The 27,595-nt window shown below is 38.5% G+C and overlaps 1 long non-coding RNA gene across 1 annotated transcript in view; it reads right to left on the minus strand.

Annotated features, from left to right (window-relative positions):
* Nucleotides 1-27,595, minus strand: part of LOC113972866 — a 254,524-nt gene that overhangs the window by 145,329 nt on the left and 81,600 nt on the right. Inside the window, exon 4 of the long non-coding RNA XR_003536044.1 lies at nt 14,437-14,484. This is a non-coding gene — a long non-coding RNA (uncharacterized LOC113972866). The remainder of the gene's footprint in view (nt 1-14,436; nt 14,485-27,595) is intronic.

Consider the following 27,595-nt stretch of genomic DNA (forward strand, 5'->3'; position numbering starts at 1 on the left):
AAGTTAAACTTGGAAGCAACTTTGAAATTAAGTCCAAAAATTCAAAACTATATGTGCCCCGGTTTTGGCTGAAGTAGAGTTAACTTTCTTCTTTGTAGCTGGTACAGTGCTGTGATTTGAATTTAGTATGAGAATAGTGCTGATAAAACACTCATGTTTTAGTTACTGCTAAGTTATGTTTACTCTAAATCAGGGATTTTTCAGTTTTCCATGCTCTAACAGCAAGCAGGTGCACCAAAAACTGGGTGGAAGCACAGCCTGGACAGGTGACCCAAACTGGCCAAAGGGATACTCTACAGCACAGAATGACATGCCTAGTACATAAACTGGGAGTAGTTGGCCAGGAGTTGCTGATCACTGCTGGGGAGCAGGCTGGGCATCCATCAGCAAGTGGTGAGCAATTATACTGGGCGCTTGTTGCCCCTGAATTATATTCTTCTCTCTCTCTCTCTCTCTCACTACAATTATTATAATCATTATTATTACATTTTATTTTGTTTCAACTATTAAACTGTTCTTATCTCAACCCACAAGGTTCACACTTTTTTTTACCCAATTCTCCTCCCCACCAGGGTTGGAGGGTGGGGAGTGAGAAAGTGTCTGCGTGGTACTTAGTTGCCAGCTGGGGTTAAACCATGACAATACATTATTCTTGGTGGGACAGGCTCTCTCCAACTAGATGAAGTTGTAGGGAAGAAAGTAATAACGTAGAAGGGATAAATTTAGAGCAGCCTCGATGCTACAAACACAACAGTAATGGGAGTTGAGGGAGGGAGGGGGATGATCAGTAGCTAGAAGAAATCACCAAATTCATATTGCCCTTAAATTTGATAAATATTCAGCTAACCTGTTACTATCACTAGCTTTTCTTTTGGGAATGGTTTTCTACAGCAGCTGGAGATAAAAACATTGATTTAATTTTCATACTTTCAGGAATGTAAATAGAAGAACCTTTCTGCTTTTAGTCACAAAAACTTAGACAACGTGTGAATTATTGAGTTACAACATTCTTTGAGGTAATTAAAAACACAAGGTTTTCCATTACTGCCGAATACTACTTATCTCAAAGAAACTTATTGCTTAATGACAGTTTTTTAATTTTGAAACAATAATGATTTTTATGATTATAAATAAAATTTTAAAGTTAATTCAAAAAATAGAGCAATTTACCTTCACAAAGGTTAGATAATGTTAATGCTTTTTTTTTTTTAATTGAATATTACTGCCACAGTCTTCTTGGTGTTAATGGATACACTTGGAATATGGCAATATTACCCCAGTAAAACTGTAGCACAGTTTGTCCCACAGTTTAAATGTGACTTACCCTATGAAAGCATCAAGAAGTCCCTTTCCATTCATTTTTACAAATGTTCAGAGTATAAGAATTCATCAGGATTTAGGAGATTAAGAAATCACTGTCCACTAAAAAAGATCTGCAGAAATTTTCATTAGTTCTTTTATGAGTTGGCAGCAAATACTCTAGCTGTGAACTTTTATGAAGCTATAAATATAAAGGACCTTCTGATACTAGTATGATGATAATTCTAAATTTCCTCTTTGCAGCTGCAGTTGATCCCTTGTATTTGGTAAAAAAAAAAACAAACCTCTCTTTTTGTAATTTAACTGAGAAAGTTGGCTCAACTACTGTATTGACTTTGAGCACTCTCACTGTAAGTTCATGAATTAAACCCACATGGCAACACAATCCCCCATCCCCACCTTTCCCTTAAGGTGGCTATAAAATGTCAGTAGAAAGCCATGCTGTTTATTTTACTTAGTATTTGGTTTTGTAAGTAAACGAGTTTCTAGTGAGGCATATCTTTGTAACCAGCTCCCTTATGTCACTAATTCTTATTAAACTATGGCATAAATATTAAATCAATCATTATATGTTTAATACTAATGGCAAAAAATAAGACTATGCAGGTAAGTAACAAACTTGTTGGCAACATGGTCCCTAAAGGCTAGAATGTTTGATCATGGGGGAAAAAAACCCCATTCTTTGCTCTTGACAGCTCTTTACATAAACTGATTTCCCAGAGGATTTATCTTTTGGGATTAAAAATTAAGGAGGAATTTTGTCTACATATTCCAGAACCTCTGTGATGAACCACATTCCTAAGTTACTCTGATAGTTTTGTGCCACTCTAGATTTGTTGGGATACTAACTGTCAATACATTTCACTTAATTGCCTAATAAACAAGGAAGACTCATTTTCCTCCCACTATCTTGAGAGAAGGGCATAATTTGAGACAGAAAGGAACTCATTCCCTTGGCTTCTGAGTCCCTAAACAAATACTAGAGCAGCAAAGAAGCAGCCGACAATAAAAGCCATCCAGCAAGAGCAATGGATACGCTGGCCTGTAATTTCTGCAGTAACAGCACAACACTTGTTTTGCCTTGCATGGTTTCCTAGGCTTCTCAGGAGCTTGACCAGAAAGAAGGTAAAGTAACCAGGCTGCCCAGACATCTGCCAAAACTCACTGTGACATCAGTTGCACCTGCTTGTACCTGTCCCAAGGCAAACTGAATATCAGCTTAACTAATGGAAAGTTATCAATCATGCAAAAGAAGAAATCCACAATCAGACACCCACTCTTTGTATCTGTAAATCTAAGAAGTGGGATGTAATATCATTATGCAGCAACTCTGCCTGGGATTATGAAATAAGGTCAGCAAGCAAACTCTGCAGAGCACATACTTACTGGACTCGACTAATGACGGCCTGTGCTCTAAATCTGAAGAGCTTGGCTGAGTCCTGCACTCAACATAAAACGTATTTCAGAGCTGAAATAGCTGCTGTAAGCACCTGTTATTCATGTCCACTGATGGGAAACCTACAGAGTCATACATGTTCTTTGCCTCCATATATGGCACATTTTCCTATGATACAACTGAGTAGTGCAGTGTGTTCACTGATATAACTAAAAAGAGACAGTAAACAGTTGTTAGTCCTGCTTTTTTCCAGCATTATTCCGTAGTGATCTGAAAAGTTCAGCCTTGCAATTTAAAGTGTACAGTAAGTTTCAAAAGCAGCTATAAGTAGCTTCAGTGATGAGAACAGAGGGTCTCTGTCCCTCTTTCTATGGTTCTATTTTACAAAGCAGACCACAAAAATGAAACATTGAAGAGTCTGATTTTCTATCACTTTAATAATTGAGAAATGGGTCTCAGTTCATGTACACAATTTTTCACAGAATCATTTAGGTTGGAAAAGACCTCTGAGATCATCAAGTCCAACCACTGACTGAACAACACCTTATCAACTAGACCATGGCACTAAATGCTACATTCAGTAATTTCTTGAGTGCCTCCAGGGATGGTAATCCCCCTGGGCAGTCCATTCCAATGTTTAACAACCCTTTCTGTGGAGAAATTCCTTCTGATGTCCAACCTGAACCTCTTCTGGCACAGCTTGAGGTCATTTCCTCTCATCCTGTCACTTGTTACCTGGGACAAGAGGCCATCCCCCACTTCACTACAACCTCCTTTCAGGTAGTTGTAGAGAGCAATGAGGTCCACCCTGAGCCTCCTCTTCTCCAGGCTAAACAAACCCAGCTCCCTCAGCTGCTCCTCACAGGACTTGTGCTCCAGATCCTTCACAAGCTCTGTTGCCCTTTTCTGGACATGCTCCAGCACCTCAATGTCTTTCTTGAAGTGAGAGACCCAGAACTGGACACAGCACTCGAGGTGCAGCCTCACCAGTGTCGAGCACAGGGGAACAATCACTTCCCTGGCCCTGCTGGCCACAGTATTCTTGATACAAGCCAGGATGCCATTGGCCTTCCTCAATTTCAAGTTTCATTTGGAAAAAGTGCCTAAAAGCACATTATTACTGAACAGTGGTTTATTAGGTGCTCTCAACAGGTGACTGTAATTAAAAATAGGGTCACATCTAAGGAAAGTAATTCAGGTGCACAGGTGCCTCCATTTGTCTCCTTTACAGGGTTAGTCATGTAAAGTTCAAAAAGTGCACCAATATAACTTAGAACCTAATTAGGCCATTAGAAGTAAACTCCATTAAAAACCACCCTTCAGCTTTAACGTTAAACTGCAGCCATTTCAAATTTAATACTGCACTAGAAAGTAATACTGCCATTGAATAATTCAGCATTCTGCAACATAAGGCAAGATGAGAGGAATAACGAAGTGTGATTGCTATTTTCATTATGATGTGCCTTTTTGGGAGGTACAGTATAACCCTCATATCACTGACACTAATTATTTTGGCATCTTATTGGCAGTCACAATTAGACAAAATGTAGAAATTTCTAAGCGCAAAGCAAGTTCTTGGCTAGGTTTTTTCAGCCCAATATACTTCAGACTTATATTTACGGCTAAATTGAAGCAGGATGTCAAATCTGGGTCCCTTAGAACAAAATCTTAATAATTAACTGGCAAAACTGAACATGATCGTTTCTGACACACCTACACTGGTAATTATTGCTTTGAGGCCATTTACTAATGAAATTAATGTATTCATTGCCCTAACAAATTAGCATAACTCATACATAATGCCCCACATTTCAAGACCTTCCTAGAAAAACAACACTTAATACCGCAGAATGAAATGGCAAGGGCATTACATGGAGGCAGAATTCACTGAATTACTACATGTTAAACCACAATGGCTAAGTGTTAGTTATAAAGCAAAATGTAAACACAATGCGGGTATTGAAACCATTAATAGTGTAGTCAAGAGTATACAATCGATGATTATCTTTGCACTTCAAATAAGCACATATTACAATAGCAGCAACCATGGAATGTAATTAACTGGCTACTTTTAGAGAGATGAAGTATGAAAAGGAGGCAGTGCTGAAGCAGTTTCTTCTTCCTTGTCAAATTCATAATAAATATAGTGTGGCTACTATGCTTTTTCACCGGTATTTTCATTCAGATTAATTCAGTGCCTGGAAGTGGCCACAGCAGCCATAGGGTCCAGCAACAGTGAAAGGCAGGATTAAATGCATTACCTTTGGAAATGACAAAAACACGAGCACCAACCTACTGTCATGTTTAATTGGTAAGATTCTCTCAGTTATTCCCTGAGTTGTCTATCTCATCATGCAGAACAGAGGTCAGGAAAGCAAACCACCATGTGGCTGGATGCAGTCCTGGTTCAGTGGAAGGCAGGGGTGGAAAGCACATCTGCTCTGCTGGCTCACCTGGCAGGCTGGGGGCTGCACTGAGACCCCCAAGCAACAGACCTAACATGCACTGCCACTTACAGACCACTCGTAACCCGCGACCCACAGTGTGTTGGTATGAGGCAGATTATACATGAGGAACCATCACTTCTGAGCGTGAATAGGCTCCTTACATACTTCACATTATAAACTTACTTTGAAGGAGAAGATGGGGGCAAAATTACAATGGGTTTGCAGAAAGCCATCTATATTCTGCATTGCTCAGAATTTACTCCTGGTTCCATCGGGGCTGGGAGGCTGAGAGCTGAGGTTAACTTGACCAGGTTTTCTTCCACAAAACTGAGGAGCCAGGCCTTAATGCCAGTTACAGTAAGGTAACTTTGCTTGTGTTCTCTACAACTGTTTAAAAGTCATTTCCTCCTGAGAAGCACCGAACAGGAGCATATTTCTGTGCCACCCTCTTCGCCACTCCTACAGAAGCATAAATGCAAAGAAACAGAGTTCCTCAGCAGATCCTCAATTGCATCAGAACCTATCGCTACAAAGGAAAGCAGAAAAAAAACATCTATGGGGAATATTATGGAATAATTACCTCAAGCAAGAAGTTTTCTTGGAACCCCATCCATATGTGTTTGGCTCCTGCCCACAAGCATAAGGTTTTACATCTTTATTAATGTTCTTATTCTACTCATGGTAATTTGGATTCTCTCATTATCCATATGAATGTCTGATCTTTTTTAACCCTCTTAAATTCTCTGCTTCCATGATATCATATGCCAATGAGTTCTATATGTTAATTATAAGATGCATGAAATTTCATTTGACCAGTTTTCTATTTCTTGCTTTTCAAGTCATTCCCTTTCCTCTCCCAAACAATCCTCTCCTTTTCAGAGTTCCTCATTTTGCAACTTTCGCCACTGTGAATTAAAAATCCAAGTCTTTCCTTTATTTGACTATGTCGAGGTTTGTTATGTTTCTAACTTTAAAAGAAATAATGAAAAATAGAAAATAACCAGAACAGAAGATAATATGAGAGATTTTTCTAGTCCATTGAATTTGCTTTGGACACTAAAAATGTCCCAAAAGCACATTTTAGAATGTTTAAAGAGTCTAGCAGCAAACTCCCAGTGTTGAGTCACAAATATTATTGTGCTCTCTCACAAAGACATGAAACCTAATTATACTGTGGCTACTACTACTAAGTGTAAATAGATACCTTGAAGCAATTAATGTATGACTGAGAGCTCTCCATTTGTGCCTGTCTGAAGAACTAGCTGATCTTCAGCCTAATCACCTGAATTGTCAAGAAACTGCTTCTTTGAACTTTGGCCTGTTGCTGTACAGAACCATTTTATAAATGGGTAAACGCTACTCCTCACAACCACACAGGGAGGGAACAATTTTCATTTACACTAACCCCTCTTTGCACTCAAGCGGTAGGTCTCTATATATTTCTGTCTGTGTTACATACAGCCAGAGCAACAGCAAGCAACATCAGTGAGAACAAGATCAGGTCTTCAACATCATTTCATTGAGCAGACAAGTAGTATAAACCCACCTTTTTTGTTTGTTTGTTTGGTGAATTTTCTTCTGATTTAAAAATAACCCCACACCAGAGAACTTAAACAAAGTTTAGATATTCCTAAAATATTTAACAACACTGCACTAGAAGAACAGCAGTTTCCAGTCAAGTTATTGTATACCTTTTCATTGAGAAATATTAGCTGGTTGGACTGCAGAAATCTACATCCCAGTCTCATGGCTAGTTTGTTCTACGTCATTTTTAGCCATTTACTGAAATACTCCTGCATCTGATCTACTCTGTCCAGCTAATAATTATGTACTTCCATATGGCATTAGTATCAACTGTTTGAGTCAAACTTACGTTGTGAAGGTCAGTTCTCTTCCATCCCCAGGCACCTAGTTCATCTGCTTTTGACTTCAGATCTCATTGTTACATAGGTTTTATTTTTGGCAGCATGCCTACTTTTATTTAATCTCTTTGTCTGACATGTTGTTACTTCCCTCAAATATGCCTCTGCAATCTTTCTTCCTCCAGGTCAGCTGTAATTTCTGTCCGATCATTTACTACTGGATACAGAGTTACCTTTGTATTGCTGACATTCCTAGCAGATGTCTTTGTCTGACCCAAGTGCTCCTCACCACCTGTCGCCTTGCTTCCAGGTTTGGCTATAAATAATCCTCCCCTTGCTGGTTTGACTATAAATAATCCCCTCCTCACCCTGTTGGTTTTTGGAGTCAGCTGGTTCCAATTTAGGCAACGTGGAGCTTCTCTTCCCTTTACAGAGTTACAGTCCCCTCTCTTCATTGTGTTACCCACACAGAAATTCTATCAGTGCATGAACCCACAAGTATAATAGAAATGTAACAGTAGGTCCTTAAATCATATCTTTTGCCTGTTCATCTACATTTTCATTCTAGCACCTCTCAAAGTTACAGTACCAGTATGTACAAGAGACACTGGGCTGTGCTTATGATCAAGTTGACCTCTGCTTGCCTTGTTTCCCACAGGAGGGCCAACATGCCTACCTCATGGACAAGTCCCAAAGGCAACCTTGCACATATGAATGTACTTGTGGACCTGGGCAGGTCACAGGGCTGTGGTTCTCACCAGTCTCCACCTGTTCTAGCCCACATGGTATCTGTATGTGCCACAGTCAGCACCTGGACGTGAAGGCAGATGGAATCCTTCTTACAGAGGACCCCAATGTCACCTTCCTGAGACTGCCTGAAGCAGGGAATGTCGAGGATGTCTAAACAATGTGGGTAGGTATCCACGACCTTGTGAGCTCTTTCATTTACACGTTTCTCCCAGCACAAGTGCTTTGCAGTTTTGCTCAAAGAGCTGCAATTAGATCCTGACAAACACCTGTCTGAGTTGTCCAGAAATTGTTCCCCTGAAGCTCATGTATGTGCTGCTCAAGGAAACTGGTTTCTCTTCAGCACTCTTCATACAAGACCTGACATTTTAACACACATTTTGCACATTTCAGAAGCAAAGAAACTCATTAAACTCATCACAGTACTTTGGTAGTGAACTGTACTGAGGGACATGATGCCTTGGTGTAAATTTACTTGTTTGCTTCTTTTTAAAATAAAGATAAGACAGAGGAATGCTTCAATCAGATTAGGGTGACTAATGTAAAATTAAGAGGGAGTCAGTCCACATACCAACAGCCAGGATTTAAGAGGCTGTCTATTGACAAACAAGGCACACCCCAACCCCACCAAAAAAAAAAATTTAAAAAAAAAATCAAAATGAAACCCCAGAAAAGCAGCCTAGACCATCTTCCATAGTTTTGGCACACCACTTCTTTGGGGAGGCTATTTCACATTCCTCTTCTCAGTAGGTAGCTTTACCAAGTAATAAATGCTACTTCTCATGGTTTGGGCTCAAGACTGTTCCAACAGAGGATGAGGCAGAAAACAGGCAGCACTAGAATTTGACTTGAGAAGATATTCTGTGTTTATAGCATCCTCCAGAAAAGCAATGACTGCAGCAGTAGTAGTAGGCCACCTGCAGCAAGATAAGCAATAAGTGAGAATTAAAGAAGAAAGAAAATGCTGACTGATTTTCTCAAAGACACTAAAGACTTGACTGCAGCCAGAAAACAAGTGATGGATTTGCTGGGATGCATCTTTCTCACATCTTCAGTAAAAATGTAGAGGAAAAGCAGAGATTAAAGAGTGACCAAGACTGTGGAAAGGAGCTGGTGAGAGAAAGCACAGTAAAATCTTGAGAAGATACAGCTGTCTGTATTCATTCAATGGCATTATGCCACTTTACATGCAGTGAAGATGTGTATTTAGTGCCATGTGTTATCCAACCTAGACAGAGGCATTGTGTGATAGGGGCTAACGTGCAGAGTTTCCAAGTGGGCAGTGATGTCCCTACATGCAACTGGAGGCACTAATGCTGCATAGCTGGAGGAACTCTGTGTGACCTTAAAGGCTGTACATACAAGTCTTGCCTGCAAAACCCGTGAGAACTTTTCCTGCTATGATTATAAACTTAGTACTAAGTTAGACTCTCACAGAGTTATATAATCCTATGTGGTAGTTAATGAAGTGCTGGATGTAAGAAAAATAACTGCAATGTTATTTTGCCCCTGGTATGCTTTGCCTTATAAGGATTAAACCTAGAGCTAATTCACTTGTGTTTTGTGATCTCTATCATGTTGCAATAATATTACTTAGCACTTTATAGCACTTCTCACTTATAAAAAGTGCTTTATAAACATTATCTAATTATTAATCTTCACAACAGTCCTGTGATACAGGTAGACCAGTCAACCTAATGTTCTTTTTTAATAAACTACTAGCACTTTAGTAAATTGAAAAGTATAGAACACATTAAAGTCACTTAAGAGAAATAAAAGTTAGTGAACAAATCACAATTCTCCCTTCAGCATTCCAGGTGGACAATACTCATAGCAAACTGTCAGTGATTACCACTTCTGAGGTCCACAGAGGACAGTCTACATAGTAAACACTCACTTTTTTCAGATGGTGACATGAATAACGTGAACAAAGAGGGACTCTACCAAAACAACAGAGGTTCCTTGATAAAGACCACTAAATTCTATACAAGCAAAACATAGTAGTCCCTACTCTACAATATTTGGGATCTAGGTATACAACAAGGGACAAGAGGTGGGAAAGGGGAGGAAATCAGTTAAGTGGTAATCATCACTGTTCATACTTTATCTGCCTATGCAAACATATGCAGAGCCATTTTATGACAGTATACTCACTATCTCATTAGTACTCCATAGTTCTCTCCAGTGAACACCTCAAACTTTAGTGTTTGTGATCAGACAGGACAAGAGTTTGCCATTTGGTTAAACACATCATGCAACTAATCCCATATTAGCTATTGTGAAGAAAATTAACTCTATACCAACCAAAACCAGCACATTTACATAATCACAAACTGAGTTTTCCTCAAGGTCACTGTTTCATGCAGTGCATTGCATGGACTTGTCTGTGGGATGACTCAATGCAGGGCAGAAGGCTGCTGCCTGAGGATGAGAAGGGCTGCCCCATGCATTGCTGACATTCAGACTTATGTAATGAGTGAGGAATGCAGGAAGAAAGGGAAAAAAAAAAAAAGAGTCTCCTACTTAAGGTAGTTTAAAAGTTGCCCCAAAGAGTTTGGAGTCTACATCTGTTTTTGTCATAAGTCTATGAGATACAGGACAAACTTCTTAAAACCATGCTTTTCACACAAGGTCATCTATTGACTACACATTCCTCATGTGCTCCATGCCCAGCTTGAAACCTGAGGTCTGCCTTGCTCAAAGTGCTGATCATCAGGAATTCAGCTGAAGTTAAAGGGAGCTGTGCTTTCAGCTTAGTAACCAATCTTAAATATTCTGGGAAAGATAGGAGCAGGATGCCTCAAACTGGATTCCCAAATTAGTAGGTACTTTCAACCTTGATTTACTGTATCCCAGTCTCCACCTATCAAATGAGGACAATAATTCCTCCTCATTTCACCAGTGTTGTGAAAATAACTTCATTAATGGTTTCTGAAGCACTGTAGTGTTGAGTGCTATGCAGAAACCTAAGAGGAAATTAATATTTCTGTCTCTGGAGCAAGTTTTGAGAAGCATGCACTAAAAAGGGCCTGAAGGCACACACTTAACCAAAGAGCAAAAACATAAAATATTGGATTTTAAATACTTGAACAAAATATTTGAACTGCTCATTGAATACTGTACTTGCATTATCCAGCAGATTTCATCCTGATTTTAAACTCTCAACTCATAATCTCAGTTTTTATTTGTAAATTACCATGTTTCTAAAAATTCATCGCTATCCAGCTCTGAACTCCATAGCATGGAATCCTAGAGATAAGCCTCTGGCTCAATAGCATCACTAGCAATATTTAGAGTCACTGTACAGATATCTATCATTTCAACTCATGGAATAAGGCAACAATAGCATCTCTCTCAACAGGAACCAGTACTTCAAAGAAAGAAGATCCCATTTTGACAGATGATTTTGATGATACAGTGAAATAAAAAAAGAAAGATGCAATTCAGGGGGAGAAAAAATGCTCAAAATTTTATACAGAGCAATACATATTCCCTTCCTTCCCAGAAACAGCCAAATAATGTTGATCATAGTCTTTCCAAATGTTTTGCCCCAAGAGGAAGCCAAAAATGGAAATTATCAATACAAATGGTTACAGTTTGTGAAGAAATTAATTTAAAAAATCCTGTTTACAGCAATTTGTAAGTGAGCATTTTCAGGCAATCTTGATGACAGTCAATATTCTCTGCCCTACCTAGAATACACATGCACACACTGTTCTACACAGTGTTTTGCTTGCTGTGCAACTTATTTTAATTCTCTCCCAGCACATCATCTTCAGTGCTGACGGGTTTTAATTATTTATTTATTTTTATTATACACCCCCCTAGCTGTTTCTTATATGGAAGAATAGTATTCCTTAGCTTCCCTTAAATAATATACAGATGAGTAATCACTGTGGCACCCAGGAAAGATATGTCAGGTAAAGTAAACATTCTCTAAAGAATGGACCCTTAAGCTATCCCTGCCAAACACTCTTACCTGGAACTGTCACAATGATTGTGGTGTGGCCAAAGAAGGAGCCTTTGATGACTGAGGAGTTCCTGGTAAGTAGAAAAAAGCCTACTGCCAGTTAGTCTAAAGCAGTGCCATTTAACAGAAGTGATAGAACCAGAGGGCTGCCTTTCCCGACTATAACACTGAGGCTATCAAATGCATTTTTAAAAATGTGAGTGAGAGAAAACTACTGTCTGCTTTACTCCCACTTGTCCAATGTGCTGAAAGAGTACAAATGCAATGGTTGCTCTTTGGCTGAACAACATTATGCTGGTATGGTTTATAAGAGGTCAGAGCAAAACTAGAACTGCAGCTCCCACAATATCAACATAGAAAAAAAGATATCCAGTGCCCCACATCCCTTCTAAATCCACTCTTTATAAAAAACAAATGTGCAGAACAGTGTTTTATGTTTAAGATTCTCAGGGGAAAAATGTCCTGAATATATAATGTTACTCCCGACATGAAAAAGGGTGCAACCTTTTTTAGGTGTGCTGAAACAATCTGTTTTAGGTGTGCTATGGCACAAATTACTTGTTCTTTTAAGTTTTTAAGAACTGTCCTTGTGTGCATCACATCAAACTTTTTAAATCTCCTTCTTACCCTAATGTTGGCCACTCAGTCCATAAAGCAATTTTCCCCTTATTCTAAAGCAATGCTTGCAATATCCTCTCCTTGCTTTCCCTTTTTGTTCTTAGCTGCCAGTATTCTTAATTTACGTGCTTCACCTGTATTTTGATACCAAGTCCAGTCATCTGAGTAACAATTCTGATGCCCTGAAACCTGCCATACAAAGCAATGTGAGGATCAAAAGAGGACCCTGACTGAATTGATGGACGTCTGAAGCCTAATAGATCAGATACAGCTGGCATGTAGTCTGTGACAGTGTTTAAGAGACAAACAATGCATCTCCCCCAGAATCCCGACAGATTTAGGGGACTCACACTGTACATGTGGCCCAGAGGCAGAGTGGACAGCACAGAAGCAGCCTCAGGGACAGCAAATGCCCACAGATCTCTTCTACTTGAGAAACAGTCTCCTGTCCTGAACCTCATCTGTCAAAACACGTTATGACTCCTGGGGATGGTCCTGAGCAGGGCTAAGAGTTGAGACTCAATGATCCTTGTGGGTGCCTTGCAACTCAGCATATTCTGTGATTCTGTGAAAACTGAACTCCATCCTGTCACCAACAGATGACTGGTAGAGAACAAAAGAACTCTAAGCAAAATATGTGGGATAGCAGAGAGTCCACTTACATGGCTACAAAACCAAATTCACAGCACTGAGCCCTTTTGCAACCTGTCCACAATACTATAATTCAATATTAAATACTATACCTCAGACAAGAAGTAACTGATGTCCCAGCAGTAGGCTTAAAATTCCTACTTTGTCATGGCAAAGTAAAAAAACCAATCACCCAAAAAAAAGGCAACTTAAAATGGACAGATTTTTTTGTCCTCTTGCCACAATTCCTTACAATAGTTCTTCATCCACAGCGGGTTCCTTGGTACCAGGCAGCTGATATTTCCCTTTTCCAGATGTATTCTCATACAGCTTGTGCTATAGACAGTAATGCTTTGTTTGGACCTCACGGGCATCAGGAATATAAGCCCATGGAACACAGCTGGGAGCTGCATATGCAGAAATGCCTGTGCTGGAGCTGAAAAGAGCAAACCCACTTCAAAGCAGCAATGGAGAAAGTTAGACATTGGTCAGACAAGAAGGATGATGTGAGGAAAGGGAAAAGATAATGGGAGCTGTGGTTTGCATGTGACACTCACGAGAGGATTAATACACATAATTATGAGCAGCTAAGCAACAGGGTCCTCCCAGGTGGGCTGCATCTGACCGAGGTTACTGGAAGCTCCTTGGAGCACGGACTCCAGTATGAATTTTCAATAATTTACTCTGATGTTAAAATACTCCTAATCTGATAATATGCTGTTGTCAGGAACTAGTGACAGGGAAAACTCTCAGGTCATATTTATCTATCAACTCACTTTTGTTGTTTCATTTAAAGTCAAACTTACGATATGATCAGCTACTTATTTCTTCACAGACACACCTCTGAAGCACATAATTCAGTAACATACTTCAGAAAAACAGCTTCTATTACACAATAAAGAGAAATGCAAGCTCTTTCCTTTACTTTTCAAGCAATTTGCCTCATTACTCCCAGGTTAGAGAACAACCCCATTCAAATAACAGAATGAATCCACCCCCTTATTTGTTCTCACGACAGGAGAAGAAAACATCTTTTACACTTCTCTATGGCAGGAGACAACTGACTGGAGATTGTAGGAGTGTACATGTCCACAGAAGAGAGAAGAGAATTGATACACAAAACTGTAGCCAAGGAAACAACTGCTTGAACTCCATCTGGCATGTGAGGATGATTTAAAGACCTGGAAGTTTGTGTTTCAACGAAGAGATTCAAGAGAGAGCTGATATGGAATAAAGGACTCATTTCTGTGATATGGTTTCATGTCTTGGAAGTGGTCTGTCAACATTAGAATGACTTATATATACATGCTGTATTCTCCAACTCTGTATTTCTCACATTCCCAGCAGTTCGAGAGCACCAGACCTTGCTCTCCTGATCTGCAGATTGGCAATTTCACATCAATAAATACTGTCCAAAAACCGCATATAATCAGTTAGGTGACTTACCTGTGCTGTAAATACTCTTCGTATCAGATTATCTCCCATTTGAGAACACTAGAAGAAACCCACAGAAACAAAACAGATAGTTAGTAATTAAACTTAAATAATATCTTGTCCAGCCAAGTACACATAAAATCTTCTAGTATCATCCTCCTGGCAGAACTCAGGAATAGCAAGGACAGATCTGTAATGAAAAATTAACATCTTAGCACCCTGAAATCTGTTTCATGTTCGATAATTGGCACCTTTCTCCCATTTACAGTTTTCATATTATACAAACATATTATATACTGTGAGTCAATGAGGTATAGAAAGATAAGCTTCAAATACATTATGGACAATCAGCATAAACTAGAGCTCAGGATCCCTGGGACTCCCTAAGCCTTTGGAAACAATCAACCTTTATGGTGTTCAGCCGTTGCCTCAAGGGAAATACAGTTTCACAGTTTCAGTGAGATAATGTACTCAAAGTGTCATGAGTTTTTGAAGCAAAAGTATAACCTGCAAAAGCCTGCCCTTCATAAACCAGTTTTCAATAATATGATTATCAAATCCAAATTATACAACTTGCAGAGCCCAAGTGTGCCTACATTGCAGACCTTGAAATAGAAAACCTGATTCTTACACAGAAGTTCAACCTGTTCAATCAAGTTTAAATGAGGATTAACAAAACACTAAAAATAAAGGTCCAATTACTAAAGGCAGAATACTATTTCTTTAAAATTCTGAAGCTCTGCAAGATAGAGAAGGTTCACCAAAACAAAGACAACTTTAGCTGGTCTCAAACACAGTCTGAAGTAGTAAGTAGTCTTACTACAGAGAGAGAAAGAGAGAGAGTGTGTACTAGACTCTTCTGACAGGTGCACAAGTGACAGGATGGGAGACAATGGACACCAAGTTGCAACAAGGAATATTGCAATTAAATATTGTTAAAAGTAAAAAAAAAATCATTAGGACAATAAAATACGAACATGTATGGCAGAGAGACTGTGCAATCCCTGCCACTGGAGATTTTCAAAACTTGACAGAAGCAGCCCTGGGGAATCTGATCCAAGTTGGCCTTGCTTTGAGCTGAGAGTTGGTACTCAAGAAAGTGCCTCACTTCTTGCTGACTCGCTTGAGGGCTCATAGCCTTCACCCGACTCCAAGCTGGAGTGGAGCAGGCCACTTTTTGTGGACAGAAGAAACTGAAATCACCTCTCCCATGAAGCAAGTGCAAATTTTAACCTGGAAGAACCTTGATTTTTTATTTTATGTATTGGAATTAATGGTGGCTCAAAATATGCTAATCAGTAATCCAATAACTGATAAGTTTTCTGCAAAGAAAGCCTACACTTCTAGCAGGTAAACAGCCCCATCACGATGGCACCTTCAACCTGAGCAAGACTGTGAAACAAGCATGTCACATGCTATCTCACAGATGTGTTAAACTACTTACTGTAGTGACTTCCTTAAAATCCTGTAAAAAGTGAGATATGGTACAGAATAGAGACAAATACCCTGCTGTGCTTATTTGGTTTCCAAACAATACCCCACAGAGTGGAAGAACGAGAGAGACAGTTTAAGTTCATAGTAAGTGTGGCTCCACCGCAGCAATGCTGGAAACATCACATCATCTCAAATTCATTAAATCAATTGTCAGTTCCTGAATATTCACGACAGATTACTGTACAGGTGGCTTAGATTATCCATTTTTTTGTAAGGAAGGGAAAGATTAGCTAATATTTCCCCAGAAAGTCTGGGGGCAGCCTTTGTGAAACACCTTGGGTTACTCCAGAAGGAAATGAATACAGCTTTTGAAGAATAACACTGAGGTACACACTGTTCACAGAGAGTGACTTGCCTGAGGTCTTGAAGGCTGAAATAAAAGCCAGTTCATACTTCAACTCCTAAATCAAAGGACTAGGTCCCAATAGTAGAAATCTAGTCAACATAGTAACTCTGAAGAGAACATATTATCTTATACAGGTTTTGTATTTGCTTCTACAGGCAGCTCCAGAGACTGCTAAACACAGAAATCAAGCTAAAATGATCAAGCTTAATAGCAGACTGAAATTCGTAACAAAGTTTTGAATAAAAGATTACACTGAATAAAACACTAGAGTGGATTGCAGGAGAGATAACATAAGAATGAAATGAAACCACTAAAGGTTTATGAAGCATCTCTGTTTCTCATTGTTCATGTCTTCTGTTACCTGACCTTCATGTTGCAGAGTTTCACAAACCAGCATTTCACACCATCCATATTTAAAACTAACCCGTACAGAGTACTCTCAATTTAAATAAGGGTTTGTGTTCTCTTGGTTTGTTTGGGATTTTTTTTTAGTTGTGCCTTCTGTGATGTGCCCACCAATGATGAACCATGCCAGCCAGTCTAGGTTTTCAAAACCTCTCCCCTCTTTCATCTCCATTGAGTCTTATATAAATGCTCCTGGCTGAAACTGCAGGTAGTCTACATCTTGGGATACATTTTTCCCTTACATCTTAGAATCCTATAATTTATAACATGAAATTTAAACCAAGCTAAATTAGTAATTCAATCCCCATATTCCAATTTAATGAACTAGAGGTTTCATTCCTTTATTGTTTTGTGCCAGTGGACCAATTGCTTGGTTTACAGACGGAATGTAGTTCTTTCTTAATAAATAAATGCATAAAAAAATAAAGGTATCCTCAATGCAATTATGCTGATGTCCCTCAGGAACCAGAAAGCAATTATTTAAAATATTATTTTCCTAGATTACTCTCAGGAAAATAAGGAAAGAAATATGAAATTTGTGTCCTTTTAACTTAAACTCATTTTAAGAGCAGCAACAGTGATGCAGATAGTCCCCAGTGGCAACTGAGAAGCACTTAGCCAGAAAATTGTTATTGGATTACAGTTCTGGCTTCATAAAACGTGGCTAAAGATCATTTTAGACATCTATGGAATGACCCATTGTCATAACTGGTATGACAAACAAGTGACAAAGTTATTCTATTCAGCCATTTTGAGGATTTTTCAGATCACAACAGTAACTTGGGGCTGTATCAGCCTACAGAGTTTTGATTCAATTATAAAAATAACTCACAATAAGAATAATTCTAGCATAAATAATTGAATCTCTCCAGAGGAAAAGAAAAATCCCCACAAACATGTGCATTCACTTTCAAGTGTTCCTGATGTATAAAGAATTGTGAAGTGATAGAGTGATCAGAAGTCAATTCCGATAGAGAACTACCTTTCAGACTAACTGGTCTTCTTTATTAAAATAAACAAGATGGAAAGGGCACCAAAGGACACTGCATGATTTTTAACAATGCGCAAACTGAAACCACTTAGATACCACCAAGGTTCATACGATCCTTTTCATTTCACTTTACAATCTTTTTCAAACAAATGATTTCCTGCATGAGAATCCTGCCTCCCATATTTTACTCTGCTGATAAAAAAACCAACTAATGTGAATACATATCAGATGTACATGTGCATACTTAAATAAATGCAAACAAGAAATAAAACTCTTCACCCTTACATTTGAGGTCACCAGTGACCACTGGCAACACAGTAAAAATCAGAACCCTAATAAAAAATGTAACATGGGATTTAATTTCTTCATGTGAAGTCTTTGTCATTTTTCTTTTCTGCCCATTACACGGTATGTCTTTGCTCATATAATTACATAATTAACATCCTCAGCACCTATTTCATCCCTTGTTAATTTTGCTAAATATAAATACAGATACGCTCAAGGAAACAAACTTGGCAAGTGAAGAAGCATAACCAATTTAAAGGCAAAAAAAATATCTATTCAAATCCCAATAATCAGCAGTATCACTGAGCATTACTAGATGCTTGTAAGCCACATGATGGCCCTCTGAATAGAAGTGCCAGTGCTAGTTCAGCTTTCACTGGGATGACAGAGATCAGCCCAAAATGTTGGTAGAAGGAGGTCTTGGTTTGGTTTGTCTGTAAGCAGTCATGCAGCTTGTAGCACCAAAGAGCAGTGGTGGCGGTTGGTAAACCACACTGGTCTCACAACATTGTTACTTCCCAAATCTTTTTTCTGAAAATCAAAAGGATTTGGGATGGGGTAGGGAGGCTGATAAATTTCCCAAAGTTTTAATCGATTCACCCTCAGCAAGGAAATTGGCAGTTTTATTTCTTCTTCCACAGTGTCCAAAAAGTAATTCTGATCATCCTTGTGAAAAAGGCAAATTTCAGAGGGGTTCCATTTGGCAGGGTCACAGAGACCACATCTGTATTCTTCCTAAAACGTGGATCCTCACATTTAGGATCAGATTTTAAACCTCTTAGTCACACCAAAATTTACTTAGTTCCTCGAATGATACTAGGTCATGGAGGATGGTGTTATTAAATGAAAGGAAGTTTGCATCAGAAACATACTTTTAAACTTACTGCTTCCATACAAGATACTGTCTCTCTATGAAGATGGATAATGTCATTTGATACAGCGGCTTGCAATCAGAATTCAAAAATCCTTCTCATTAAGAGTTAGTATCAAACTTGTTTCATTGAAGTCACTAGCCAATACAATCTGAAATTATACCAAGGTCTGTCCCCCCGTATACTGTGCTGACCTGTTTATCTCTAGAATTCTGTTTAATTATCCAGAAGTGCACAAGAAAGTGCAGAGTCCAGTTTGAACACCCCGATGCTGTCTCAGCAATTTCTGCTCCCAGCACATACTATTTCAACAGCCAGTGATCACTGGAGTTAAAGTGCACACAAGCAGCTGAATAGGATGCAATTCTTATTCTTATGATGAATATCAGGGTCAGAGGTGAGTGCCAGATAACACATAGCAGATGTGGAGGGAGTAGAAGGAATTCTGTTTACTTTGGGTGACCACCTACATTTCAAGGGGGGTGGGGGAAAGCTAAAACTGCAAGATAAAGACTGTTTAAAGGAGTGCATTGTACAATATTTTGCAGGACAAAGCTACAGTCTTGTATATTAGCAAGAACTATTGTTGAAACATGAAGGCACAGTGTGGCCCAAATTAACCACTTAAGGAATGTGACTCTTCATGAAACAAATGAGAGAAATCTTTTAAAAACATAGCCCATAACCTGTGATCACTTCAGCTGATATTGAAAAGTTCTTTTTCTTTTTGTGTTGCCTGTATTTCTTTCCATTTCAGAATTTTCTTCAGGTATTAAGAAGCAACACAGCCTTGTAAAGTGGAAATGGAGAAATTCTGATCTGAACCTGAGGAAAGTTCTAGATAGTCACTGAGAAGACTGCAATATGCAGATCACAGCACATTTGCAATCTGTCATTATGGAAAGAGAAAGTACTGCAAGTTATTGCTAGATGCTTGGGCTTAGATCATCAGTCCAAGCTGTGCAGAAGGGACATGAAACCGCTCCAAACAGAGAGCAGATGATTCTTCCAAAGATGATGCACAGAGCTGGAGATTTACAGGAACTCCACAAGTTGGTAAAACTATCGGCAGCCATTTACCTGCTCAGCTTTTCACAGCCCATGGCGAGGGATGAAGAACCTTTCTCCTCAGCCCAGTCAGCTGTTAACTCCCAAGCCACCAGGAGGCTGCTACCGTGGGAGACAGGTGAGAAGACTGATCACTTCAGTTATACCAATGAGCTTATTGTACAATGAATGAACTTTGTTTCCCCTGCTCCCTCTTCCCCTCCCAAAGAAATCATGAAAGTCATTAAGCATCTTGATGTTTTCCATATGGATGTTTCTACAAGTTATAAGGTCAAAGTGGACCAGTTAGGAGAACTTAAAATCATCAGAAAAGACTGAAAAGGAGCAAGGGGGCAGGGAAACCAGCTCACTTTTAAAAGAAAGAAAACAAAACCAAACCCCCACTCTCAAACCAAACTATCCAGGGATAAGTTGCATTTTCCAGCATGCTACAGACACCCATTTCCTAGACTACTGACAGCCTCCATGAAGGTTGTCTCAATAAAGACTCAGCAAACAAATAGATAGGTTTTGTTGAAAATATTCCCCGTAAACGTTATATTGTATATAAAATATATTGTATTTTATATATATATATATAATATATATTATATATACATATTTTAAAACAGGCCTAGTAGTTACATCCACATAATATCATCCAGTCAGTGCTCAAGATGGAATTAATGGGACTATCATTATAATTTTTAACTAGTACTTATAGAAAAATCTAATAGAGACTAGTAATCTGTGGAAGAAGAAATCTTAGAAACAAGTTCAATCTAAGCAGGAAAAAATAAAACAAAAAAAAATGCCACCACATTGATGACCACCAGTTAGCCTGCTAACTTTCTAAGTTAGTTATTAAATTTTGTCCTTTAGAAGCTTTTTTTTAGGGGTGAAGTACACAGCAAGGAAGTATGTTTGGCAAATGATCTCTAAACTACTCTGGACTCTTTGAAGATACAGTATTACAACATTTTTAAAAATATACACTGCCTCATTTAGATGATGGATTGAAGTGGAGGATGGAGGGCAATTTAAGTAGAAAATCCAACAGTTTTCAGTTCTAAGTCTTCTATGTACATCCCTTCTCAGGCAACATTAAAGATAAGTAAAAAAGATCTTAAAAGCTGAAATGTATTTGCAGCATAAAGTAGTCATTCTTTTTCAAAATCAAAACAATCTGCAGAAACAATTCTGATATTGCTAAAGTATGGCTGAAACAAATGAGCAAAATTATAATTATTTTCCAGAAAGCTGAAGGGAATGGATTCCCACCCTTTCATGGGGTGCTGCCACACTTCCACTTTGGCAACCAAAGGAATGCTGTGGGCACCATATAAAGGCACGTGTGGCAGCCTGAGGGTTAAAGCAGACATTCCTTATCTTTGACAGATGGTTAATTCATAGTCATTATTACTAAATTCAATTGCTCAATAATTTAGATATGACAAACATGTGTGTAGGAATATATGCCAGGGCACCCTTCAAGGAATCCCAAAATGCAATATTCTCTCCATGCTTTCACCATACATCCTCGTGCTGAGTGTGACAGATTGAAACAAATGCAGGCTTTCTGAGCATTTCAACTCCCTCCTGCCACTCTTGTTACATTACAGAGCAGTTCTAGAGAGTTACTGTGTCCAGACCTAGGATGGATGAATGGGCTTGGCTAAAACAACTATTTTGTCAGTAAGTGTAATGCAAGACCAATTTTTTTTTTTTGGCCTAACTTTTCCAGTTCTATGCTGCAAGTATCACCACTTAAGCAATCACAGGGAACTAACTTGCAGACAAGGTCACAGTTTGAATGGCACTGAGTGCTAGTAGGTCTACTTAAAGGTTGTCTGAAATGGCTTTAAAGCAGACCATATCTGACTTAACCTTTATATAAATGATGAGTTGCATGCCCACTTCTACCACACAAATAATGATTTACAAAGTGAGGCCACTCACCAAACTGCCCTTCTCTCTTCATTACATCCCCTATCCCAAACCCAGTCCATTTTCTTATGTGGTGACAGGCATAAAGATATTTTGGTAAATACTTCTTAAAAAATAGTAACAATCAAAAAAATAAATTCCCTTTACCTTCTTTAAGTTGATATAGTGATATAGGAAACTGAACTTCTCCCCTTCTCTGTTCTCACTGATATTTCCAAATTGGCTGGCACAAGAAAGCACCTCAAAACACCTCTGCAGCTCACTCACTGAAGTTGAAAGTCTTCCACTGACTTCAAAGGCATTTGGATCAGGCCCAAAGTCAGCATCCTAACATGTGAGCACAGACTACCAAGCGACAACACTGGCTGGAATCCATGTCATTTATATGCTACAGCTGAAGCAGTGCAGGAAGCTTTTAGAACTTCAGGTCTCAAAAGCATGTGCTATTCTTTCCTTGTTAGTTTACAGAACATTTTGTGAAGTTTCACCAATTTCTGTGCTTTGACATCTTGTGTACATAAGTTTTCTGTTCCCTCCCTGTCCAGAAATGTTATTGCCTTCATGCCTGTCTACAAAGCCCCAAGATGTCATATTTTTTGTTAGAATATGAACCTTCTAGAACCTTCGCCTTTACTTGTTAGTAACTCACCTGGTACACTATTGGCACTATATAATATAAAAGAATAAATCACAACACTAGTAAATGGGAAAAACCTCTGTGCTGTTTTTGCATCACAGCCATTAATCCTACTCAGAGTGCTTGCAAAACAAAAAACTCCAGGCAAACGTGAAACCTAAACCTTACCTGTAGTGTGCAAAGTATCTCAAGCCACAGAGGCAAATGAGTCTGACCTTCTGTACACTCAAGGCAAGAGAATCCATTAAACCAGTTCAGGTAAAATATTCACAGTATCTGTTTCAAAGACCCGCATTAGCAGCTGAATCGACATTATCCTGTTTGTGTTTCACACCATCCTACACTACAACTGCTTCAAACCACAGCCACAGTGGACCTAAGACATGCTAAGCTCTCAGCTCCTAAAGCTAAGGAGAGTTGAAGAACAAGACATCTCATATGTCTTTCTCAACATCTCATACAACCTATCCTTAGGCAAGCAACTGCTCATATAGTGGTGTTAAATTGCCTCATTTTCTTGTCCTCTAATTGAGCTTGTAAACTCTCCTTATAAGCTGCTTACAGAACTGAAGTAAAACTAATATGAGAGTACCATAATCTCAACAGTATGGTGCCATTTGGGACACCACACAGAGCTGAGGGTAAGCAAAGCTGGAAGAGAAAATGTGCAAGCTCCTCTCACCTTTTGTATCCAGGTAAACACACACTTCTGGGGAGCAATCAAATTTTTTTAAGCCATAGAAGTGCAGTAGATCATCACAACTCATCTCTTCTCTGTCTCAACAGATAAAGCATTCTTTTGCCTCTAATTAAAAAGATTAATAAAGTCAGAGAACACATCAGGTTTGCATCAATCATTGCCCATGTGGTTCTTATTACTGTAATTAAAAGTTATCTCTTCAAAATTGTTGGATGAAAGTCCCATGATCTGCAATTGAAAACACATTGAAGGGAGTTATCCAACTTATTTGACTGTTTTAAGACAGTCAAATTTAAGAACACTGTGGAGGTAATATATTCAAAACAGTCCTTAAAGTCCTTAATTTGTCAGTAAAAGTGTCTTCTGAACCCTCAGTTAAAGAATGTGAGTATTACTAAACTTTCCTTAAAAAAAAAAATAATTGAAAGAATTGAAGGAGTTTTTTTAAAGATGTTATTTCAAACTCAGACACTGAAAATTCAAGGTTTTATCTTCAGAGATCTTTAGGTCCTGTATATATTAGGAATGTCCATTTCCCCTAGGATTGAATCTTTTAATGTATTTAGATTTTCACACAGAATGGGCCAAATTTCAAATAATCTTGAACAAACCTGGTTCTTTTGCTGATACATCACCCCATATTTACAGAAAGTAATGCTCGATTTTGACATCCAAGCTTGCACAATATATGGGATTTGGAAAATGGGTGATCTAAATCCAGATTTTTTGCATATGCAGGACTGTAGACTTACAAATCTGTGAAACAGAAAGGTACTGCAAATAGAATGTATAATTTAATTATAGTACCTTTCATTCAGACATTAGTGTGCAATAGTTTTAACAGCAAGCTAATTACATCAAAGCTAATAGCATGCCTAAAAATAATGCTTTTAAAAGCTTTCTTTGTGTAATGTAACTTAAAAGGTTTTTTTCCATTCTCTTCCTCTCCTTTATCTTCACTGAATGCAAGTTTTACATTTTGGCAGAGCATACCGTGACTTCACGGAGTTCTGTTCAAAACTGTTCAGGGTGTAAAACCACTCACTAGCTTTCAAGAAAGGTTTACTGGATGCTATTGGAAAAGTTATTTAATGGGCAGAAAGGTATCTCCTGTAACATAAAGAAGCCTTTTATTTAACAGGAAAACACCAAAGGGTGTTAAAGAAGGACTGGTTTGGATTTTATTGTGAAAGAGAAAAGAACATTTTCCTGCCACCTTTATTTACATTTGAACTCTGCTACCAGTTTCCCTCTGCAGCTTCTGAAATCCAGTGGTCTTTTGCATCTTCTTTCCAGTTACCAATAGACAATGATCATGGGCATTGGGTTTATATGACAGGGTTTTTACATGACAAGAGAAGAACAGTCAGACTCCAAAGGCTATTTAGGAAACTAAAAGAGACTGTGTAATTTGTCCAAAAATTCTCAGCCATAAAAACCAACTTTAATTTAAATTTTTGCTCAAATGGAATTATCCAACTCTTGGGAAAAAAATCACAAGGAATACGAAATGAGAAAAGTGCAGAATTCTTAAACAAGACTATGGGAGGGAAGTGGCATCACATATTCACTGTGTCCCTTTAAAATTTCCTATAGAAAAATTACTGTGTATCAAAGAAAGTGTGGAGAAAAGAGAAACAGTGATGCTGAATATGACAAAAAGCTTGTTTATGTTTAATACATAGGAGAAATTGTTCAAGGACAGTTAAATGTGACCCACTTAATACGCCAAGGTCTCATATACCTATGGTACTCTGCTGAGTAAGTGCTGATCATGCAAATTAAGGCTGCCTGGGGATACACAGTGCTTTTCAGTTGCAGTTTGAATTTTACAAGTTCTCAAAAACTTTTAGAGATGGGGAGACGTGTTACTGGGTCACTAGGCTAGTTCTATTTCTTCAGCTGTTGGCTTATTTTGAAAATTCATTTGTCTGATATTCCTGAGTCTTCTGACACAGATCTGTATTCAGGAATGTAAAACTAATTATTGCTACTAGCTGAGTAATTTAAAGTACAGATAGGCAAGTCAATATGAAAAGATGTCACAAGACAAATATTTGAGCTTCAACAGGAAAGAGGAATAAAATTTAGTGGTCACTGTGACTCTAGTTAACCCAAAAGTTCATCAGAGTTTAGGAGTCATCAAAGTTAAAGTAGAGTATGCTCTCAGTATACACTGCATTCAAGGCGTGACACCTTCTGGACTGCCTTACACTTATTGACTTAGATTCCTTCCCAGTTTACAATATGCTTACAAATCTCACTAGCCATAATTTGAGTTCATTATATCTGAGCAAATGCAAGGAAATCCAAACTACACATCACCTTTGAAACTGGCATCAAACAATCAAAATTTTACAAGCTAGGTGAAGATTACCTTATGAAATAAAAGGGCTAAGAAAAATACGCAAGAAGTTAGAAACAGCAATGCCTACTTAATAAGGGTACAGTGCTCCCACTGTCTGAATACAAAACAAAAAGGCAGACAATCCTTTTTTATAATTTTACTATAATTATATATATTCTAACCTTTAGGGAAATAATGCTCTAAAACAAGCTGCCCTAACCCCCATTCCCCAAACACTTCTCTAAAAGATTAACTCGTGCCTTTTCCTATGGCTATTTTTAGTAATGGCATCAGTAATTAAACATTCCATGGTCTGGGGCCCCAAAGAAAACATCACTCTGGGTTCTGGATGTGTTCCATGATATCTTGAAACAATCTTAAAAAATGTATGCAGCTAGTGTTGTGATCCCCACTGGATCTGCAGGGACCCATTAGGATCATCAAGGGAAGCATGTGGTTGTGACAATGCAAGCAATTTAGCATTACTCACTGGAGCTGAAGCATGACACAGTGTGAAGGCACTATTGTTCTCCTTTGGTTTTCTGAAGACACTCAAGTTCAAACCTACTCACAGCCTAATTCGTAGCTGAAATCTGAGCCAGAGCCTGCAGCCTCTCCAGGGAAAAAGATTAACAGGGGAATGAAGCTGGGGGGTTTTCCCCCCCAAAGATGACCATGAAATATTAAAGATTGCTAGAAGCCATTTCATCACAAATCTCTTTTGAACTGTTTGTGTAACTGAAAAAATGGATTCTCTTACATTATCTTTGTGTTTACAAAAATACAAGCTGCCATATACTAATGGAAAAGCACATGGATGCCTGCTTCCATAGCTCACTTAGTATGATTTCTTTCCCTATGCAAAAACAAATCTACTTATAAGGTAATTGTTGCAAAACACTTTCCTGTCTGTCGGGAAAACAACCTCAGCTCTTAATGCCAAAGCACTGGCACAGTCAATGAACGCAATGAAGTTCAGATTAGACACTGCAACAGCTAACACGATGAGACATAACGCTTTCTTGCAAAAATGTCATTTCATTAGTTATCAAGTGAAAAAGGAACGTGGGTGCTTGAGGACACTTACTGTAGACTAATTGTGTGTGCATGTGTATACATATCTGGCACTTTTGTGCAAGTAAACTCGTGCATTTTCAGAGAAAGATACTCTACTACATAGGGCACTGAGACAGTCACTGCTAGTGACATTCTCTTTATGTTTGGATACTTACAAAAATGGTCCAAGATACAAATAGTTCAGAGTGACAAACTAAAAATAAAGATCAAACACACTAAGAGACAGTACACTTAAAACCCCACTTATTAGTATTAACAGTTATGGTGTGAGAATGACAGAAAGTTGACCCTGGTTAGTTAGTGTTTTTAAGCCACAAAGTGCGTTTCTGAAAGACACTATAAAAAACTGCACTGCAGAAGCATTTATGGGGTACAACTTTCAAAGTGCACAGTGAGGTTTTATAGCTATCTCAGACCTAGTGGGCTAAATCCTGAACTACTGAAATCAACACAGTTCCACTTACTCTAGCAGCACTACACCAATTTACATCATCCAAGGATCTTGCCCAAAAAGTGTAATGGGACTCCTGTGGCCTCAGCTTTCACAGAACAAGCTGATACTATATAACATAATCTGACAAACCCGAGAAATTTGAAATTAAGACTTTTGCTCTCTCCATATTTCACCCAGTTGTGTTTAAGTGCATTGCTGCAGAGGCCTTGATATTACACAGTTGGTGCACCAAAACAGAGCCACAAGAATTTTCTCCTCACTCAGAAGATCCTATTGACTTCAATGCAACACATATTAATTTCAGTGAGATCTTATTTAAGCAAAGAGTGGGTCTGGGCTAGGCTGAGTGACCACTGTGATATTAAAATGTAAAACACTTTTCACAGTCTGGTTTCAGATGATACCTTCCTCTGTGTTGTGGCCCTGGAGTACGTGACAAGCTTTGCTTAGTTGGGGTTTCAAATGTGAGCATTTAGATCTGGATAGCAACCTTCTCTTACACTGTAAAAGATGTCCCCAAAATTCCGAACTGGAGTAGTATTCTTGGCTGACCAAAATAAAATAGAAGG

The sequence above is a fragment of the Neopelma chrysocephalum genome, unplaced genomic scaffold (genome assembly GCF_003984885.1).
Source record: "Neopelma chrysocephalum unplaced genomic scaffold, ASM398488v2 Primary Assembly neopelma1_97, whole genome shotgun sequence".
Taxonomy (NCBI): Eukaryota; Metazoa; Chordata; class Aves; order Passeriformes; family Pipridae; genus Neopelma; species Neopelma chrysocephalum.